This window comes from Rattus norvegicus, chromosome 1 (genome assembly GCF_021556685.1).
Source record: "Rattus norvegicus strain SHRSP/BbbUtx chromosome 1, alternate assembly SHRSP_T2T, whole genome shotgun sequence".
Classification (NCBI taxonomy): Eukaryota; Metazoa; Chordata; class Mammalia; order Rodentia; family Muridae; genus Rattus; species Rattus norvegicus.
The window spans coordinates 183782237-183802124 of record NC_141534.1 but is presented as its reverse complement, the minus strand read 5'-3'; the positions used below and the strand labels follow the sequence as shown (position 1 = coordinate 183802124).

Here is a 19888-nt window from a genome sequence, read left to right as displayed (position 1 = left end):
TTTTAATCAGTTTGACCTAAACTCTTGGGAGGCTTTTGTGACAAGAACTTTCTCAGCTTCTGTATGATGCCTTACTTAATTAGCTACCAAGCAAACCAGACAGGAGGTACCTTCAAGGAGCTGACTCTGTCACATCGCTGTGGGGACTCACATCATCCTAGACTAGACTCATGGTCTCTGGGGTAGGAAGCAGAAGCCTGGCAAACAATGCCTGGCAAGCTCTTGAGAGAGTGAGTTCCTGAATCCTCCTGCTGGAGGGGGAGGGGGCGCTCAGAGGATTGTAGATCACAAGGGTGTTTCCTGACACTGTGAAGGGTACTCTCTGTTTCAGCTAGAGAGAAAAATATCAAATATATAGAGCAGTCAGGGAGATGGTTTGCTCAGGAAGTGCTTGCTATGCAAGCATACAAACTTGAGTTCTATCCCCAGAGCTCAGCTTTAAAAAAAAGAAAAAGCCAGGGTGATGGTGTGTGCTCCTGGTTACCTCCCAAAGCAGGCAGGGTGGAGACAGGAGGATTCCCCCCAACAACCCCCACCCCTGGAGCTTACTGGACAGCCAGCCTAGCCTAATGGGAGCGTTCTAGTTGAGTCTCAAAATGCAAAGTGGACAGCACATGAAGGACAACACCTGAAGTTGTCCTTTAGTCTCCACACACATATATGTAAGGTACACTGTGTGTGTGTGTGTGTGTGTGTGTGTGTGTGTGTGTGTGCGCGCGTGCACACACACATGCATACATGTGCCTATGTGCCTGTATCTGTATGTATGTTTGTGTGAGTGTCTCTGTGTGTGTGTGTGCCTGTATCTGTATGTATGTCTGTGTGTGTGTGTCTGTGTGTGCCTGTATCTGTATGTATGTCTGTGTGAGTGTCTGTGTGTGTGTCTGTGTGTGTGTCTGTATGTGTCTGTGTGGGAGTGTGTGTGTCTGTGTGTGAGTGTCATGTCTCTGTGTGTGTCTATGTGTTTGTGTCTGTGTGTCTATATGTGTGTGTCTTTCTGTCTGTGTGTATGTCTCTGTGGAAGTGTGTCCATGTGCCTATGTGTCTATGTGTGTGCCTGTGTGTGTGTCTGTATCTGTGTGTGTCTGTATGTGTGTCTGTGTCTATATGTGTCTGTGTGTCTGTGTGTGTCTGTGTGTCTGTGTGTATGTGTCTCTGTGGGAATGTATATGTGTGCCTATGTGTCTATGTGTGTGTCTGTGTATGTGTTTGTCTGTGTGGGAGTGTGCACAAACATGTGTGTAAGTGCCTGTGTGTGCATGTATGCACATGTGTGGTATTTTGTAGGGAGCTTTGTTTTGTATGTGCTATTTTCTTTGTGGTGCCCTCTTTTTCAAATGTAGTAACACTGACACAGTGTCTAGCTATAAAGCAGCATCCACAGTGCTTCATTTATTACTTAAAAGCCTTTTCATCTCAATCTGTTCAAAATGTAGTTGGGAAAATTCTCGTAAAGCATTCATGCATATCATCCAGATTGGTGGTGGTTTGGGCTTAGGTTTGTTACTTAAGAGGCTATGCTAATGAGCTGCAAACTTCACTTCCTTGTTCTTTGGGTGCCCCAGAAACATTCAGGGGTAGAGAATTCTGAGTGAGAACTGGAGAGAAAACCCTGAATAATAATGGGGGTGCCATACAGGAAAAGACAAACAGCAGTGCTGAGGAGAGTATAGAAGGTTCCAGAAGCTAGTGTACACCAGAAAATTACCCTCTCCTGAAGCTTTTGATCTTCAGCAGAGTCCTATGAGCTCCCAGGCTGCATGAAGGTTTCCTAGAAGCAAGGATGAGAAGACAGGTTCTGCATATAGTGAGAAACAAAAGATTATCAGGACCTCATCTAAGTGAATTTACATAGATCTTTGAGTTCCCTAGGAGTTCCCAGCTGGAGTCTGGGTCATTCTTCCTTGCTATACAATGTCTGTCAGTTTCAGTTTCTCCTTGAGACCACTGTGCTCTGGGGATGGGTGCAGTTCTGAGCTGTCTCTGGGTGCAAATGCTTTGTGGTTCCAGTCTCCATTCTGAACCAGCCATCTCCTATAATCAGGCAAGACTTCTAATGGGACATTGGGACACCAACCCAGCTACAAAACCTTCATAGATGCCTGTTTGTTTTCTAATGGGAGACAGAAGGGTGTGGATCCAGATGAGAGAGGAGGGGGAGGAGTAGGAGACCAGAATACATTGTATTTTTTTAAATCTATTTTTAATAAAAGGAAAAGGCACATATATCAAGGAAAAAGATTATTGAGTATCTCGGAGTTTCTATTACACACACACACACACACACACACACACACACACATACACACACACACCAGGGAGCTCACAGAACCTGTGTGAAAATTAAGTCTAACCCACAACACTGTTCCCAGAAAATTGGGAATGAAAAACAAATGAAATGTGGGTCCTCGGAAAAGTTTGGGAAATCTTGTTCTAAACCATTATCAGGACATACCAGAACCTTTACTGAACACACACAGCCTATAGGGGCGTTGCTGATAGATTCATCTTGGTCCAGCCTGGTCCTGTGTCAGAATGCTAGACTGCACAGATTCTAAACAACAACAACAACAACAACAAAAGGGTGGGGAGAGTTCTTAACAGTTCTGAAGGCTGGAATTCCACAATCAAGGTGCAAGCAGATTGGTGTCTGATGGAGGCTTGCTTCCTGTCTTCTTGTTGTGTCTTCACATAGCTGAGGACAAAGTGACTCTGGGGCTCAGGACTATAGAAGAGTGGGACTTGAGGAGACACAGCCAGAAGTGGGATTGGAGTGCTCCTGAGTAGAAACTACTAATGAGAGACCAACCACTGTAAAGCACATCACGGGGAAAGCCTAGAGATGAGACATTACAACAGAACCACTGGCCTCCTGCACCCAGGCCCAGATTGCCAACTTTACTTGATGCAACCCTGCAAGTGGTTCTCCTGGAACCCTCAGTCCCACCTGCCACCGTGGCCACACATGAGCGCAGCACCCCGCCGTTAGCTATGCTTCCTCCCCAAGGCTTTCTTTGAAGGCTTATTTAGGAAGAGCTGAAACAATTTCTTCTAAAAAATAAATAAATAAATAAAAAGCAAAGAACAAGTTAACTCTAAAAGAAACAGCCCTCCCAGAAGCAAAGCAGAAGATGGTGTTATGGTGGCTTGAATAGGAATGGCCCCCACAGACTTCACGTGTGTGAATGCTCATCCTCAGGGAGTGGCACTGTTAGGAGGAATGGCCTTGTTGGAGGAAGTGTGTCTCTGTGGAGGCGGGCTTTGAGGTTTTATATGCTCAAGCTACACCCAGTGAAGTACACAGTCACCCCTGCTGCCTGCAGATCAAGACGTAGAACTCTCAGCGGCTTCCCCAACATCACGTCTACCTGCACACCACCATGTCCTTGCATGATGATAATGGACTAAACCTCTGAAACTGTAAGCCAGCTCCAATTAAATGTTTTCCTTTATAAGAGTTGCTGTGGTCACGACATTTCTTCACAGCATTGGGAATCCTAATCAAGACAGATTCCAACATTCACGTTTCTCCACTCACCCTGACAGAGGCCCCGGAGGGTGGACTGTGAATGGGCTAAGGGTCTGCACATCAAGAGTCATAGGCACCCTAAGCTTACCTTTTCCATGAGCAGTTTCCCATTATTCTCACCCCTGAACTCCTCCCCTACCAACCCCACGCCCATTCAGCATCAAGACTGTAAAATATTCAGAATAAAGAAATGATTGTTTAAATAAAAATCATACATCCCCAGGAGTTATTCATCCTCACCTTGCTCCAACCAAAAAAAAAAAAAAAACTAATTTATCGTGTTGATTTTTTCATTTTTTTCCACACACCACCCAATTGGGTAAATAAGTTCTGTGTTCAATCTTTTAACAGGGGTTATTCAGTGTACTCAAGCCAACACGAATAGTTCCCCCTGGTTTCCATGACAACCTCTCAGCACATTCAGCCTTCATATAAATGAGTTATTGCTTTTATGTTCTCATACTCTGAGACAATAGGAAAATTAACATAATGTGGTCATACCAAAAAAAAAAATCAAAGCCCTCATATCCTCCCCAGAAACTCATAGATAGCGTTCAGTGAAAAAGAACCAGAGGGAAATGAGGCCTTCACATCTGACAAGACTGTTAACATTAGAGATTTCATTTCAGATGCACTTAAATGAAACCAGACCATAACAGAGCTGAAAGAAAAGTGAATCGATGGAAAACAAGACTGAGAGAAAGAAGTGTAAAGGTGAAGTCGCTTTCGGGTTGTATATCCTCCCAGCATGCCCACCACACACTCCAACTCATCCTGGCTACTCCATCACTCCTACCCCAGGACCTTTCCATTTGCTGCTCCCTGGGCCAAGGACACACCTTTACCATTCCTGCGTCCTCAGATGCATCTCATTCAGCCTCAGTCTCAGCTTAGAAATTACACACCCAAAGGATGTCGTGCTTAACTGCTTTTCAAAACCAGGTTATATCCACAGCTCCTACTATCCTTCCTTGTCTTAGATTGGGTTTCATAGAAGCAATTGATCCTAAGAGGAATATTTGAACTTGGCCTTGTTAGCTTGAACTGTCAAAATTCCACAGCTAGAAAGCTAAGATTTTGATGAACTGAGAAACTGTCTAGATCACGTTGTCCATGCAGACTCTCTTGATTGTTAATTGATATAGGAGGCCCCAGTCCACTGTGGGTGGCACCATCCCCTAGGTAGGTGGTCCTGGGCTTTATAAAAAAGCTAGTTAAGCATGAGCCTATGAATAAGGAAGGAACATCCCTCCATATTTTCCTCTGCAAGTTCTATGTTGAGTTCCTGCCCTGACTTGCTGTGTATTGAACTACAGTGTGGAATTGTGAGACAGATAAATCTTTTCTTCCCATAAGTTGCTTTTGGAAAGAATGCCATTGTTGCTGATGTTTATGTGTGCTTTTGAGACAGGGTCTTACTGAGTAGCCCTGTTCTGGCCTCAAATCCACAAACATCCATATCCCTCTACCTCCCAAGTCAGGGGTTAAAGGTATATGCCCCCACATACTGCCTTGGTCAAAGCATTTTATCACAATAACAGAAGGAAACTAGAAGAGAAGTCACGTGGTTTCTTTATAAAGTTGTCCTCAGAAACAGTGGCAGGCGCGTGAGAGAAATAAGATCAAGGAAGGCAACAGGTCAGCTTGATGAGCAGATCTCTACTATGGCAGCTAAGCTCGGTCCCAGCAGGGTCTCCTGAGGACAACATGGAGCATCCATCACCCTAGAGTGGGGATGTGGGACCTTCAGTGGGTACCTGAAGGGACAACTTCCCAAGTTTCCATGTCTCTGGTCCACAAGGACTCTGTGTGCCCTAATAGCTGCACATAGCCTAGGTATTGATACAAGGGCTAGTGACGATTTACAGGTGATGGCCAAGGTCTTTCATTCCACATGGTGGCCAGAGGAGTAAGGAACAGGACAGTCCAACCCAGGGCCATCCTACTTTCTGTGTCACCAAAAGTCCAGCCTCAGTCTCAAGTGTGGGAGAGGCTGCTCTCTCCATGAAGACTGACCTTTCCACATCACGTCTGCTGGTTGAACTCTGAAATTCTTAGGCTTCTGGAACGGTTCCTATAGGAGGAAGTAATTTAATGAGCCTGTCGCTAGAGGACTCAGGAAGTGACGGTCTAGCTCTTCAGTCCAATATTACACAACCACTTTAGGACGCTGAGTGTTTAGGCTTAGTGCTCCTGGTGACTCTGACAGTGCCAGGCTCTGAATATTTACTGTCTTCTTCATACTCACAGGAAAGCATAAGGAAAGCAGGATCCTTGGCTCAAAGCTGATGTCAGAACAGCACCCAACACACAACTGACTCATACACAAGGAACTGGGGTTCACAATATTTGACACCCAAACAAAAGTTACTCCGTGATTGGAGAGCTACTCCATGGTTAAAAGCACTTATCTCTATCGGAGGAGCGGAATTCAGATATGAAAACCCATTATGGGAGCTCACAAAGGCCTGTAACTCCAGCTTCAAAGGATCTTACACCCCTTCTGGCTTCTATGAGCACCCATTCATACATTGTTAAATAAAATCCTTTTAATTACTTTAAGGGCTGAGGCAATCCCTATACCTGGAACATGCCTTTCATGCACGAGGACCTAAATTCAATCTCACAGAAATGATATTTTTAAAAGAGCAAGCTGTGGGAGCACAGTTGTAATTCCAGGTGTAGAGAGACACGGCCACCTCCGAAGCTCACTGGCCAGTCAGCCTTGCCTGCTTGGTGATTTCCAAACCAATAAGGAAACCTGTCTCAAAAATCAAGGTGTATAGCAGCTGAGAGACAGTTCAGGCTGTCCTCTAACTTCCATATACATATCACAAACACACACACACACACACACACACACACGTGCGTGCGCTCATACTCAAACATGCACATACACATAATTGCTTCAAAAGATTAAAGATTTGGAATACAGCTCAGTAGTAGAGGAATCTCCTATCAACCATTACATTAAATAAATAATCATTTTTTAAATATACAAATGATTCTGGTCATGCTGGGTTTGGGGTAAGAGCCCCCATCACAACTCCCAGAATTCTGATCTTCTGCAGCTTCTGAGCCATGTGATGAAGGGAGGAGGTTCAGGGTGGAGACATTTTTGATGCACTTGAAAGCCGGTGGGAAGGAGCTGGCAGATGACTACCTCACAGCATCCTGTGCAGACACTGGATTTTTACCCTAGCTCGGAAATTTGAGTGTCGGGGACTCTAGCAGGATCCATCTGGGTCATTATTCCGCTCCACATGGTGTCCACTGAGGCTATGGCATCCAGATGGCTCTGGGCTGAAGGGTCCCAGACAGCTTCAGTGACATGCTAGCCCTTGAGAAATCCAGACAGCTGGAAGCTCAGTGGTACCCCTCCTTCTCTCCACGGTGTCTGGAGGCCTCTCCATGTGTCTCCCTAGCAGGGGCCTCAGAGATTCCACAAGTGACTAAGGGCTTTAAGATCAAAAGTTCCATGAGATAGTAGGCAAAGACATCCTGACCTCTTGACAATGAGGACCACAGCCCTTAGATATCACAGCCGTATACTCCAGCAGTCAGAGCTGGCTGGAGAGAAGGGGAAAGAGACCGATTCCTACGACTAAAGTATCCAGATGTCTGTCATCTTTAACCTACCACAGATACAACAGGAAACCTGGAAGAAAAAAGTGTGAGACTCTAGAATGTCTGGGAGGTGTGGGTATGAAGAGCACACCGGAAGGCTCATCAAAGTGGTTGGGAATTTTGGGTGGTTTCCTGTCAGCTTGACCAAAGCTAGAGTTGTCTTGGAAGGTGAACCTCAATTCAGAAAATCTGATTGCCTGCAAATCTAGGAGGCATTTTCTTAATAATTTATGTGACAGGGAGCAGTCCACTGAGAGTGGCGCCATCCATGGGCAGGTGGACCTGAGTTGTAGAAGAAATCGCGCTGAGCAAGCCAATAAGTGGCACTCCTCCACGGCCTCTGCTTCAGTTCCTCTCTCCAGGTTCCTGCCTTGACTTCATGCCCTGAATTTCTTTAATGATGAAGTGTGCTGTGGAAGGTGTGACCCAAATAAACCCTTTCCTCCCCAAGTTGCTTTTGGTCATCGCAGCAATATAAACCCTAAGTTTATTAGGTTTTTTTTTTCTTTTTTTAAAAAAATGACTATTTTTAAAGGAATTTTATACATTCAGTGTGTGTGTGTGTGTGTGTGTGTGTGTGTGTGTGTGTGTGTGTTCATGTGCCACAGAGGTCAGAGGACAACCAGCAAAAATCAGTTCTCTCCTTTTACTATGTGGTCCCAGAAGTTGAACTAAGGTCATCAGGCTTAGTGACAAATGTATTTGCCTACTGAGCCATCTCAAAAGCCCTAAAGTAATTTGTTATTGGATGATGGATATTGCGAGTCTTACTTTGATGCGTGATGGAATTGTTTCACTGTTACTTTAGTGCTGAGCACTGTCTTGGTGCAGAAGATGCTGTGGAGACCATAACCTTCCTGCTGTGACTTTTCCATGCATTTTTACAGATAGGGAGGGGGAAATGGAGAACAAATTTGGGGAGGAACGGGCATGTCAATAGGCTGAATCCAGTGAGTCAATAGGCAGTGTCTTAAAATGATAAATCAAGAAACATCTGCGTAAGCATCTTCTTCGGATTGACAGAGATGAACACCAGAAAGTCCTAAAAATGGAACAGCATCGCTAACAGTTGCCATTGGGAAGCAGAATTTGGGAGGAGGCAGAGGAGAGAAGGGCCAGAGGCTCTTGCTTTCATTAGAAAGTCTGCTGACTTTTCTCCTTGTGTATGTTAGCTGATTTCTTATTCAAAGGAGATAAAAATAAGAAGCAAGGTTATTTTTTTACTGTACGACTACACCTGGGGGAAAAAATCCCATTTTGCTAAGTGAGAAAAAAGTATTTAAGTACAAGTATATATTTACAATCAAGTTGTATCTTTAATAAAAAGGGAAGAAAACAGACATGGGGAAGAGGCTCTAAAGAAAATGTTTTCCCTTCTTTTCTAGGTTTTCCAGTTTTTCAGTGTGTGAGCCTCTTTCATAGTGACAAGACATAAATTTGTTACGTTAAATAAACTAATTGAATGGCAATTGAATAAAGTATCAGTGGGACTCCAAAGACGCTGATTCTGGTTCCCAGAGCTTATCTCCTTGAGGGGAAGGAGGATTGTTCCATCCACACATTCTAGTTTGAGTCACTGACAAGGGAGGGTTTGTTATAAAACATATTTCACTGGGTGCTTTGATGGGAAAAAGTAAAGGGACGAGGAAGGAGATATCTCATCTGAAGGCTTCCTCGAAGAGGCCAAATTAAGGCTCAGGATGGGCCTGAGAACATCAGGCTAACAGGAGAACTAACTGGATGTGGCAATGCACACCTGTAAACCTGCACTCAGGAAACTGAGGGAGAATGGATCGTGAGTTCAAGGCCAGCCTGGACTATATCAAGGCCAACCCTGCCTCAGTCAATAACTAAATAAACAATAACAAACAAATACTTTAATAGAATTATCTTTAGTTTAGAGAGAAGACTGTGCAAAGACTCAAAGACAAACGAAAGTATGGATCCAAGAGTAACTGAAGACAAGACATCTTATGACCAGAAATCCATCCTAAAAAGACCACACACTTGAGACTTGAGGACTGAATGGCTGAAAATGGAATCCCAGCCCTGATCTAGGGTCTTAGTCAAGGGTCTCTGCCTCCTTGTGCCTCAGTTTCCACATCTGTAAGACGAGATGAGAGCAAGATGTACTTTGTAAGAATTAAACGAGATGCACTAGGGTTGTTTGTGTCTTGTTGCAGTTTCCCAACTGCTAGTAAAAATTATCTGCTTTTAAACCAATCGGCCGGCACTATGTGTAATATAAACAGAGACGTCGCAACACCCATGGCACTCTCTTCATTGATACAGCATTTATGGATGAAGAACAGGAAGTTTGCAATGAACAGGGCATGTAGATGCTTCCTGTGCCTTACTCAGGTCTCCTTTACCGGCCATCCTGGGCTAGTCTGTGTCCCATTGCTGTGTCATCAGACTCTCCAAAAGCAGACCCTCGGGAATCAGACCAGCCCACTGCAGAAGTGCTGTGATTGGAAATGGAGGAAGTTGGGACCAAATCCCAGGGCTCTGGCTCCAAGTAAAGACAACTCTCTGATGCTGTGTATTCTGAATGTTCAAGTACACTTGTATGTTCAGGTACACATGTGTAATGTACAGGCTCACATGTGTGTGCCAGTGCACATTTTTGTATGTGCATGTGAGTCCAGAGACAACCTTGATCTCATTCCTCAGGTGCTATCCACCCACCTTATTTTTTGAGACACGGTCTCTCATTGGCCTGGAACTCATCAAGTAGGCTAGGCTAGCTGGTCAGCCAGCCATGGGGTTGAACACATCTCCATCTCTCTAGAACTGGGGCGACAGGTGTGTGCCTCTACGCCTGGCGTTTTTTACATGGGTTCTGGGAAATAAAGCCCAGCTCCTCATGCTTTTGAGGCCAGCACTCTACTGGCTGAGCCATCAGCACAGCCCTCAGTTTCTTAGTCCCCAGCATTTACTCACAACGTAGGTTACTTAGCATGACAGCATCCCAGGACATTGTCAAGCATATACTGGATATTTTGTTCCTAGTCTATTCCCTTCTTCCCTGCTCAGGGCTACCTGGGTCTTTCATGGAAAGGCTAGCAGCTTTCTTGTCTCTCTAAAACTCAAAGGATTCTACAAAAGATACACTGTTTCCTGTCCTCCTGTACCCCACCTTCATGACTTATCTTCTAGTTACTCAATACAGGAGACTTAACGCAGCTAAAATGATTCAACATCGACCTTGAAATCAGGAGCAAATTGCTACAGCAATGATCAGTCAGCCAATGCAAGCTCGGTGCTCCAGGCAGCACCAGACCCTTCCACACTGACTGGGTGCATCTTGGGAAATTCTGAGGAAAAAAAAATAAGTAAAGGTCATGCATTTGTAAGCAGAATGTATTTCCCTGCTACTATTATTAACAGACTGTCAGAACTACAAGGATTCTTGTTTGACAGCTCTGAGGGGACTCTGCAGGCAGCAAGAGCCACCCCCACCCAGCCAGCCAGCCCTTGCACATCCAAGTGCTGTCGGAAAGCATCTGAAGGCCTTCCACCACCTCTTCTCTGGTTGACTTCCTAACACTTTTATAGGTTTTGTTTTTATTATTTTTAAATTGTATGTTTATGTAAAGAATATGCACATGAATGTAGTCATATCGGTTCCTTTTCTGTTGTTGTGATAAAACACCATGACCAAGGCAATTTATAGAAGAAAGGATTTGGGTCGGGGGAGCTGAGTCCAGAGGGATAAGATTCTGAGATGGTAGGGAAGAGGCAGGCATGGAGTCATGAACAGAAGCTGAGAGCTTGCACCTCAGACCTCACACACAAAGCAGAGAGCGAGTATGGGGGTACAGTGGGGAAGAAGGATGTCTCAAGGTTCAGCAAAACTGCTTCCTCCCAGCAACATACTTCCACCATCAAGGCTGCACCTCCTAAATAGTCCTGATGTCCTAAATAGTGACATCAACCGAGAACCAAGCATTCAGATGCCCAAGACCATGCGGGCCATGTCATTCAAACCACTACAGCAGGTTCCTATAGAGTTCAGAAGAGGGTGTCAGATACCCTGGAGCTGGAGTTACAGGAAGTTGTGATTCCTGATCTCTGGTTGAAACGCTACAGTCAGCCTGCAGTGCCCAGCAAGAAACTCTGCCAGGGATAGAAGACTGAGTCAGCCCTGGGCCATGGGGTGACCAGGTAGAATGACACCGGTAAAATATTTCCAGATGGTTCCACAGGAATGCAGACTTATGCCAAGTCAGGAAGAACAAACTTTAGTGGAAGTCTATAAGGAAAAAGATAGATCATAATCGGGAAGGAGGCAGCCTCAGCAGAACACAAGCTGGGGCCAATGGAGAACAAACATGGGCTTGAGAAGCAATAACAAGTCTATGGCCATACCACCCTGAATGAGATAGAGCTTGTCTGATCCAGAAAGCTAAGCAAGATTGAGCCTGGTTTGTACTTAGATAGGAGAAGCATGACAAAGTGTGTGTGTGTGTGTGTGTGTGTGTGTGTGTGTGTGTGTGTGTGTGTGTCCTGTGTACCTGTGGTATAATATAGGACAACCAATTTAAGCTATCTTCAACTAGCTTGCAAATAAATGAGACTCAGACTATGGTTACTTCATTTGGCCTTGACAATTACCGGGGGGTCACCCCTAATCTACTCTTCTAACTTCTGGTCTGGCTACCTCCCCACTGGTATACTCAGTTCTTGCTGTTTCTCCTGGCCATGTGCTCATGGTTCCTCTCATCTCGGGGCATCTTTCTCTATCCTCCTTCTTCTCCTTCCTCCTTCTCCCCCTGGTATCTCCCTCTCCTAACAGGTCACTCCAAACCCATCTACCTCTAATCCTTCCAGTCACTGGCTGTAGCCAATTTTATATAACTAATAGTTTTAAATCAAGGAACAAGGTTTGTACAAGAAAAGCTTGTAAACCTGAGAACTCATGTATAGGCCTAGTGTTGTTACTAAAATCTCGTCGTTGTTAAGTATTGGCCCGCGCCCGTCTGGATAGAGCACACCGAACCAACACAGTTCCATGTGGCAAGATTTACTGGAAGAACGAGACAAGGGGAAGGGGTGAGAGAAAGAAGAGAAGAGAGAGAGAATGAGAGAGAGAGAGAGAGAGAGAGAGAGAGAGAGAGAGAGAGAGAGAGAGCAGACGCTGTCTGCCTTCTGCCTTTTATTTGGAATATGACATAACTACTCCCAGGTGGAATTGCAAACTGAGCCAAAAGGTCTTCTTGGAATGTATGGACATTGCCATGGCAACAGTGACCAAACGGTGTCACTGTTGGAGGTAAAGGCAATTCCTGATACCAACACCTAGGCATTTGGGTATAGGATTTAGCATTACAATACATAGCAATAGACCAAACCTCAACATGTGCCCACATGTGTGCATGTAGGGGTACATATACACTAATGTAGAGAGTGTGTATATACACACATGTGGAGACTCAGGAAGTTTCAGCCTTTATTTTTGAGACAGAGTCTCATACTAACCTGGACCTTGCCAATTCAACTAGACTGGGGTCTCCCTGTCTCTGACTCCCCAGTGCTGGGACCAAAGCATATATCACCTCAGCTGGCTTTTGGTGGGTTCGGGGCTCTGGTTTTACACAGCAAGCACTTTACTGACTGAGGCAACACTATAGCCTCAGCCTTACTTGAGCTTTCTTGATCTTCGTTTTAACAGGAGTGGCTGATACTGATGGGGTGCCTTTGGGATTTTTACCTACCCTTTCACTTTCACTCCTTCCTGTGTCCTGTGAAGTGGGGACCTGCTTCACACCCCTGTCACACACCATTTTGTGAGGCTCGTGAGGGGTTCGTGAGATCACAGGTGACATTGGTAGCTGCACAGTTCAAGATGTTGCCCCTCTTTACCACATGGGGACGCTCCGAGTGTGTGCTCAGCTCAAAGCTGATTGTCAGCACAAGCCAGTCATCTTAAACCCCACTTTTCCAATAAGATAATCAGTACTCAGTAGAGGCACATAAAGAAATTCATCAGATCTGGGTTCACAGGAGCAAATCGCTCAAGTACAACCTGACACCCTGAAAATGTGACAAGCCACAGTATTGTTTTATTGTGGTTTTGTCTGGATTGTTTTATTAGACTGGGTTACATACAGCCATTTCATAGAAAAATATCGTGTGCTTTGAGCATAACCCCCACCCCTGCATCCCGCTATCCCCTTCTTTCTCCCTCCCTCCCCCCATCAGTCCCCTTGGACCCAGAATAGTTTCATTCTATTCTGATGCCGTCTGTACACATAAGGTTTATGTATCTAGATAAAATCTTGGACCCACAAACAAGAGAAAACATTTAATATTTGCTTTCCTGAGACAGGTTTAATCCATCTAATATGATGCTCTCGGGCGGCATACATTTCCCTGAGAATGATGTAACTTCATTCATCTTTGTGGCTGAAAAGATCCAGTGTGTCTGTAGACCACATTGCAATCATCTGATCCTCTGCAGAGACCTAGTTGGCTCCACAGCTCAGCCACGGTGCACAGTGCTGTGGCACACGTGTGCACATGAATTGTCTCTGCAAGCCATTCGGAGTTCTTTATACCCAGGAGCAGAAGGGCGGGCCCCATGCCATATCTAGGTCTTGTTTGTTTGTTTGTTTGTTTGTTTGTTTGTTTCAATGAAGCTCCATAATGATTTCCAGTGTGGATGGTCTCATTCAAACCCTCACCCCAGCAGCATGCAACAGTTACCTTTATCCAAATCCTTGCAAGCAATTGTCTATTGATGGCCGCCATTACCAGGCAGAAGGTGTTCGTTCCCTCCACTGTGAAAGGAGCAGAGGTTCTTTCCCATTAACTGTCAGACCGGTTTTTGCCAACAAAATGAGGGGGGAAAGTAGCCCCATATTCAGCCCAGCCGGGATGGCACCAAGTGACTCTACTCACCCTTCTAAAGCTGCTAAGAACTCACTGTCGCTCCAATTTGAGCATCGCAAGCAAGTGCAAGAGTTTGAACCTGAGCTTGGTCACAACCTAATCAATCCTCCAGAGCTAACCTCAGACTGAGGCATGAGACGTAAGTACTCATATGTGTAGCTCACTGCAGCTGTGGGGGCTTGTTTTTGCACAGCAATAGGTGACGGGCACATGCAAACAGAACTATGTGTACACAGTATATATGTGCATATAACCCAGGAGGCATATTGTAGGTATGTTACAGAAGGTGCATGTATGCATATCTAAATGCTGAAACCATGTTCCTACATAGGAAACAGTACAAGACAACGGTATAGTGTTTGGAGAGAGACGGAACTAAATTTGCATTTTGGGGGATGTGTGTGTGTGTGTGTGTGTGTGTGTGTGTGTGTGTGTGTGTAAGTTACTTGGCCTTTCGGGGCACTTTTATATGTGACATGTGAATAAAAAGAATGCTACCTTTAAGGTTATTGTGAGAGTTAAGGGAAATCCTATATATGATCGGTTCAGCATAAAACCTAGCACACACTGATGTGTGCCTTCCATAAGGTTTACTGAATATACTTTCTGGCCCTCTTCCTTGTGCTTTGAATAATGTAGTCACTAGCTGTGGGGAGGGGAAAAAAAAGGAGGAATACAGGGTGAGGAGAGATAGTCACTTTTATTCTTAAAATGACAAGAGAGGGAGAGCCAAGAAAACTAGTCTCTGCTCTCCTTGGCAGTGTACCACAACAGATCAAAGACTCCAGCAGGTGCCAAAGCCACAGGTTCTCTGAGCCAGCCGACTCCTTCCTGCCACTCCACAGTGAGACTCAGATGACAGGCCAGCTGCCCTTAGAAGATTCTAGTTTCACTTCTCCATGAAGAAGGGAAGCTCCTGGGGCCTGCGCTAGGTATCAGGCCTGCTGATCACATCAAATGCATTCTGCCGGGGAAGCTTCAGGGCAGTTGGCAGCCTGAGGCTGAGTCCAGCAAGTGCCCCGAGTCAGAGGTGCTGTCAGGATGTCAGTAGTGAAGAGATGCTTCTGCAAACACTTTCTGCACTGCCTTCATGACCACCTCCTGGTTTGGAGTTCCTAATTGGTTTGTCTCTTCATCTCTGCATCTCCTCAGAAATAGGTGAAGGAGCCAGCATTGCAGAGCAGCTGAGTGTGAACTTTGGAGTCACACAAGTGTGGCTTTGCATCCTGACTCTACTGCCAACAACCGGGTCCCTGTGCTGGACATTTTCCTCCAGAGCTCCCTCTCCCATTTGAAGTATGGATGAGGACACCCAGGATCAGACAGATGAAGTGGTATGCCCAAGGTCAGATGGACATCTCATGTGTGGACACCGAACCTTGGAGATTTTTGCCTTCTATCTCGCCAACTCTGACTCACTTATGCCTCAGATGAACTTCAGAAATTCTCTCAGGATGAATGCCGGTCTACTTGTGTGGTGTCTGACTCAACTTAGAGCCTTACACAGGCATGCCTAACCTCCCGTCTACAGGCTACAAGTATCCCAGAATAATCATGAAAACAGCCCATGGCATCTGTTCATAACAGCACTATGTCAAGCTGTTAAAAGGTTGGACATCTCTGGCCTCGCAGATAAATATTTTCAGAACAGAGAAACTTGGCCCCAGCCCCTAGGCACTACAGGGGAGAGAGGAAGCTAGATCTGGGATTTGGGCCATCTATCATCAGTGATTTGTGCAAACTATGTGCTCAGTACCCTGACTATGGCAATCAAGCCACAAGTGGGCACGCTTAGAGTCTGGATGATACAAGAGTGATCAGCCAGTCTTCCCCTCTCAGGTGCTTAAAGCACCACACTCCAGGGAACTGCCCAGACCTGGACAAATCAGGACAAGAAGTCACACTAGTTGTGACATAATTGAACATGAAAGCAGAAAACCTTGTCCACTTCTGACTGTTGTCCAAAACACCGCGTTTGTGTTTAGCTTCAGGAAAGCAATCACACATAGTTGTTAAAAACAAAGAGCAGGAGAAATAGTTCAGTGAAGTGTTTGCCCTGTAATTGTGAGGACCTGAGTTCAGTGCTTAGAACCCCTGCCTTAAAAGAGAAGGAGGTGGGGGAGGGAGAGGGAGGGGAGAAAGGAGGGAGAAGGAGGAGGAGACAGAGAGAGGGAGAGAGGGGGGGAACATGGTAGCCTGGACTTATAATCTCAACTCTGAGAGGCGAACAGATTCCTAGGCATGCCAGCCCAGACTGTACATGCACGTGTGCATGCATGCATTCATGCAAACATGTATGCATGCATGTATTCTATTGGTTGAAATATATGATAAAACACTGACCAAAACCTACTTGAAGAAAAAGGGTTCATTTCATCTTAGATTTCCCTGTCAAAGTTAGTCCATCGCTGAGGGAAGTCAAGGCAGGAACTGAAGCAGAGCCCAGCAATACTGTTTACTGGCCTGATCCTCTTGACTTGCTCAGCCTGCTTCCTTATATACCCCAGGACCATGTGCCAGCAATGGCAATATCCAGATTGAGCTGGGCCCTCTGGAGTTCATCCTTCTAAATGCCTCGGACATGACCACAAGCCAATCTGATGGAGACAATTCCTCAATCAAGTTTCCCTCTTCTTACGTGTCGTTAGTGTGTGCCAAGCTGACAACAGCTGGCCAGCGCACCCGTGTCCACAGCTCACTGCCCTGAGCATCTGTGCTGAAGCAGAAGCGTTGTTATTCAGGCCTCGCCCTGCATGTGGCTAACCGGGGAGAGCTCTGGAAGGAGCTACAGTTCACGAGTTTATCCACACCCAGGTGATTCAGGCTGCTGGTCTGAGACATATGTGTACATTTCATTTGCTTTGACACCACCGCTTTCAAGAATGACTGTACCTGTTTGACACTGCAAAGACTTGCCTTAAAGAGAGGCCAAACCCTACTGGCCTCAATTCATGCTGTAGAAATGAGTGACTTTCCTAACAGCTGCCATTAATCAAAGCAAACTATCTATATTCCCTCCCCCATCCCCAGCATGATTGACCATTTTTCCAAAGACACTCTCAGCTTCAAAGTACATTATTTTATTAGTCAGGGTTTTCTGGAGGAACAGGAGAGAACAGAATGAGTGTGTGTGTGTGTGTGTGTGTGTGTGTGTGTGTGTGTGTGTAAAGGGGATTTATTAAAATGGCCTACAGGCTAGGGTTCAGCTAGTCCAACAATGGCTACTTACCAATGGAAGGTTCAAGAATCTAGCCTTTGTTCAGTCCACAGGGCTGGATGTCTCAGTTGGTCTTCAGTATGTGCTAGAATCCCAAAGCTTACTTGGGCTGTAACGGCAATAAAGGCAGGGAGTGTAAGAGCAAGCAGGGAAAGAGAGGGCAGGCTTCCTTTTTCCATGTTCTTTATATAGGCTGCAGACAGAAGGTGTGGCCCGGATTAAAGGTGGACTTCCCATCTCAAAAGATCTAAATCATGGTGGGCACAATGACACATGCCTGTAATTCCAGCACTTGGGAAGTAGAGGCAGGTAGATCTCTGTGAGTTCCAGTTTGAGGCTAGCCTGGACTACAGAGTAATGAGTTCCAGGATAGCTAAGGCTACATAAAGAAACCCTGTCTCAAAAAAAACAAAACAAAACAACAAGAATAAAATGTGGATCTTCCCTTCTCAAAGATCAGGATTTAAAATGGGCCTCCTCCCTTCAAATTATTTAATTAAGGGGGAGGAAAAAGCCCTCACAGGAGTACCCAGTCACTTGGTTGTTCGTTAACTCCACACGTGGTCAGGTTGACAATGAAGAGCCACCATCACAGTCATGAACTCTGCTGCAAGGTTGATGGAGGTGCCGTCCAGCCTGAGAGCCTTTCGCAAGGGGAGAAGCTGAGCTTGGAGAGATGTAAGACGTGTCCAGCAAAGCCAGGTTTAGAGAGTGGCCCACTCAACAAAGTGCTACCGAGGAATCGCAGGGACAGAACCCACATTCAAAAGTCAAGGTGGAGGCAGGAGGATGCCTGGAACTCACTGCTCCAGCCAGCCTAGAACCATCAGCCATTTCCCAGCCAGTGAGAGACCCTGTTCAAAACAAAACAAAAAAACAAAACACTAGAGGAGTAGCCTCTGCGTTGGTAATTCGGGTTGTCAACTTGACATGCCTGGGAAGAAGGGACCCCAGTTGAGCAATGACCTCCATCTGTGGGCATATCTGTGGAGTATTCTCTTAATTGCTAATTGATGCAGGCAAGCACAGCCCACCATGAGCCTGGGCTGTATAAGGAAGGTGGCTGAACGTGAGCCTACAAATAAGCCAGCAAGCATGCATCCTCCATGGCCTTTGCTTTCACTCCCTGCCTACAGACGCCTTCCTCGAGTTCCTGTCTAGTTGTCCCTCGATGGTAGATGATAACACGTATACCAAATAAGCCCTTTCCTCTCCACACTGGTGTTTGTCACTGCTCTGTCCCAGCAACTGAAACCACAACAGAAAGCAAACTGGAACGGGCTGGAGGCACCTGAAGCACCCACACACATGTACACAGAAGCCTTACATTCAAGATACAGGAGTGAGTTCACTGCTCAGCCTTCCCGTCCATCATCTCCCCTGCCCCGCCCCACCGCACCCTCCCCAGTCCATGCACCTGCCAGCGCACTATACTTTTTAATCCTCACAAGAATCATCCATTATGCAGCCAAGGGTTGACTTGCAGTGATGTATGAGACGACTGACATTTCAAATATTCCAGGCCTGATGGAAAATTCTGAGCGCAGCCCAGTCCGATACACACCCACCCAGATCCTTCCTTGTTGCTTCTGGGCAATAATTATGCCTACTCCTTCTCCTCACCCCATCGGCCCACCCCTTCTCCCCACCCCAACATTAATTTCCCGAAATTCATTTTTCATGCCTTTGAATTCCATCTTTTCAAAGCAGAATATGTTTCTAGAGCTGTCTTCCCATCCTTCCCCTCTCATGAATATTTCAAGTGTAGTAGCAACAGGATCGCCCAACCTTAGAGGCACACCAGCTTTATCTTATTTATCTTACCAAGCTGCTGGGATTAAGTCCAAAGCATCCTCAGAAAGTTTGTGTAGCTTGCTTTGCCTCAGGCTGCGCCGCCACCGCCGCCGCTGCCGCCGCCATCATCTCCACCGCCACCGCCTCACTCCCCCGCTGCTGAGTGTAAATTCTAAGAAGCAGCCCCTAGCCCTAGGCTCAGGCCCGGGCCCCAGATACCCATTGGCCTATGCCAGCCAGCCTCCTCCTCCAGGAGATGCCAGCCATGATCCTAAGCCAACTGGCAGATCTCCTAATGGGTCCCTGCTGTGGCATAAATCTATTCTGACTCTCGGCCGTGGGAAGCACAAAACTAACTCACAGTGTGACCTTGGGAAGGGTATTTAGCTATACCGGAGCCAAGATTCCTGCTGTAAACACAGGGTTGAACAGCAGTCATCTCTTAGAGTTGATACGATGTGGAGTGGGGAAGGAGGGTCAGGGTTCTTGGTTGTGGGAGTACGCTTTTATCTATTTTTCCATTTCGTGTATGTATGTTTGCACACGTGGGCATACATGAGGGTGCCTGTGCATGTGGTGGCCCCAGATTGATGTCAGGATCGTCCTCTATGGCTCTATAACCTTATTCATTGAGGCAAGGTCTCTCAGTCAAACCCAGAGTTCAACAACATGGCTACTCTAGCTAATCAGCTGTCTCTGGGGAATCCCCTATCTCTGGCATATCCACCATTTATATGGGGTTGGAGAACTCAAACTCCAGTCCCCCTACTTGTACAGCAAGCATTTTAACCACTGAGCCATCTCCTCAACCTCAGAGTGCTGGATTC

At 45.9% G+C, this 19888-nt stretch overlaps 1 long non-coding RNA gene across 1 annotated transcript; it reads right to left on the bottom strand.

Moving 5' to 3' along the window:
• Positions 1–14731: 14731 nt before the first annotated feature.
• LOC147996942 (uncharacterized) lies at positions 14732–19407 on the bottom strand. Its single transcript, XR_015652404.1, has 2 exons — positions 19092–19407; positions 14732–18121 (listed from the first exon to the last, which is right to left on the bottom strand). It is a non-coding gene; the product is annotated as an uncharacterized LOC147996942 (long non-coding RNA).
• Between the last annotated feature and the right edge of the window lie 481 nt (positions 19408–19888).